The following is a 2,354-nucleotide window of genomic DNA, read 5'->3' as shown; positions in this document are numbered from 1 at the left end:
TTGTTTCACGTAAAACTGCTTCTGACCTTTTCTTTTCCTAACTCCCAAAACTATAACTCCCCTTTTATTTCATTAAACTCCCCTTAATTCTATTAAATCCTAATTAACTCCCTAATTTCTAAAATAATAATAATTCCCACTAATTTTAATTATTATTTTATTAAACCATATATTAAAATGCACACACCACATAAATCACCAAAAATCATATAAAATCATATATGAGACTCCAAATAATTCAAAATAAAATAAATAACAACTAGGGCGTTACAGATACATTTAAGAATAGCGTTCTATAAGATAATGTAATCTCATGATTAAGTCACACTTAATATATTATTACACGAACTATCTATTCTAAGGACTTTATTAACATTATCTAAATATAATAAAGAGTGCCATATATTATTCAATAATAAAAGTCATGATACATAAGATAGATTTAACATAAACTATTGGCCTCTAGGGCTTACACCAACAATCTCCCACTAGCACTAGAGCCAATTAGGCATAAACCTAATACCCATAGATCTAGTATGACCATCATGCTTCTGCTGGGCAAGAGCTTTAGTAAGTGGATCAGCGACATTGTCCAATGTTGGTACTTTGCATATTTTAACATCTCCTCTTTCGATAATCTCTCGAATAAGATGATAACGCCTTTGTATGTGTTTGGATTTCTGGTGAGATCTAGGTTCTTTGGCTTGTGCGATTGCACCATTGTTATCACATAGTAATTCAATGGGATCCACAATACTTGGAACTATTCCAAGATCAGAAATGAATTTCTTAATCCAAACAGCTTCTTTTGCGGCATTGGATGCAACAATATACTCGGCTTCAGTTGTAGAATCAGCGACTGTTTCTTGCTTTGAACTTTTCCAGCTCACAGCACCGCCATTTAAGCAAAACACATATCCAGATTGCGATCTAAAGTCATCATGATCGGTTTGAAAACTAGCATCAGTGTAACCAATTACAGAGAGCTCTTCTTGACCTCCATAGATCAAGAAGGTATCCTTAGTTCTTCTCAAGTACTTAAGGATATTCTTGACAGCAATCCAATGATCGTTGCCATGATTAGACTAGTATCTGCTCGTAGCACTTAAATCATACGAGACATCTGGTCGAGTACATATCATAGCATACATGATAGAACCAATTGCCGAAGCATATGGAATATCACGCATTCGATCCCTTACGGCTTTAGTCGAAGGGGATTGAGTCTTTGATAGATTTAATCCTGACGACATAGGAATGAATCCTTTCTTGGAATCATGCATATTGAAACGTCTCAGGACTTTGTCTATATATGTACCCTGACTTAAGCCAAGCAATCTTTGTGATCTATCTCTATAGATCCTGATTCCTAATATATAGGCGGCTTCACCTAAGTCTTTCATAGAAAAGCATTTCCCTAACCAAGTTTTGATTGCTTGTAATGTAGGGATGTCATTTCCGATTAATAATATGTCATCCACATATAAAATCAGAAATGAAACTATGCTCCCACTAACCTTCTTGTAAACACAAGGCTCATCTTCATTTTTAATGAATCCATACTGTTGTACAGTTTCATCAAAGCGAAGATTCCAACTTCTAGAAGCTTGCTTCAATCCATAGATTGATCGCTGCAACTTGCATACCTTTTTGGTTGCTTTAGGATGGCCAAAACCTTCAGGTTGTGTCATGTACACATCCTCAAGAAGATTTCCATTAAGGAAAGCAGTTTTGACATCCATTTGCCAGATTTCATAATCATGGTGTGCTGCGATAGCAAGTAAGATCCGAATGGATTTAATCATTGCAACTGGTGAAAAGATTTCATCATAGTCTACACCATGAATTTGTTTGAAGCCTTTAGCAACCAGTCGCGCTTTGTAGGTACTAACCTTTCCATCCATGTCAATTTTCTTTTTGAAAACCCACTTGCATCCTATAGGATTAATTCCTTCAGATGCATCAATCAAGTTCCAAACTTGATTTGTGTACATGGAATCCATTTCAGATTTCATGGCTTCAAGCCACTTCTCAGATTCGGGGCCAGTAATGGCCTCCGTGTAAGTCACAGGCTCATCTTGGTCCATGAGCAATACATCACCCTCTTGTGATATGAGATACCCATATCTTTCGGGTTCTTGACGTATCCTGCTAGACCTACGTGGTTCTTGTGTTACTGGGATAGGATTTTCTGTCACAACAGTTTGTGTATCCTGTCCTTGTTCCTCTTGTGGTATTTCATTACTCTGTGGGTCTTGAATTTCTTCAAGATCTACTTTGCTCCCACTGATTCTCCTGGAAACAAAATCCTTCTCAAGGAAGACTCCAGTTCTGGCAACAACAATTGTGCCTTC

At 36.8% G+C, this 2,354-nt stretch overlaps 1 pseudogene; it reads right to left on the bottom strand.

Annotated features, from left to right (window-relative positions):
• Window positions 1-494: 494 nt before the first annotated feature.
• Window positions 495-1,190, bottom strand: LOC120577868 (secreted RxLR effector protein 161-like; annotated as a pseudogene).
• Window positions 1,191-2,354: the final 1,164 nt, after the last annotated feature.

The sequence above is a fragment of the Medicago truncatula genome, unplaced genomic scaffold (assembly GCF_003473485.1).
Source record: "Medicago truncatula cultivar Jemalong A17 unplaced genomic scaffold, MtrunA17r5.0-ANR MtrunA17Chr0c06, whole genome shotgun sequence".
Lineage (NCBI taxonomy): Eukaryota > Viridiplantae > Streptophyta > Magnoliopsida > Fabales > Fabaceae > Medicago > Medicago truncatula.
This window is presented reverse-complemented; position numbering and strand designations above follow the sequence as displayed.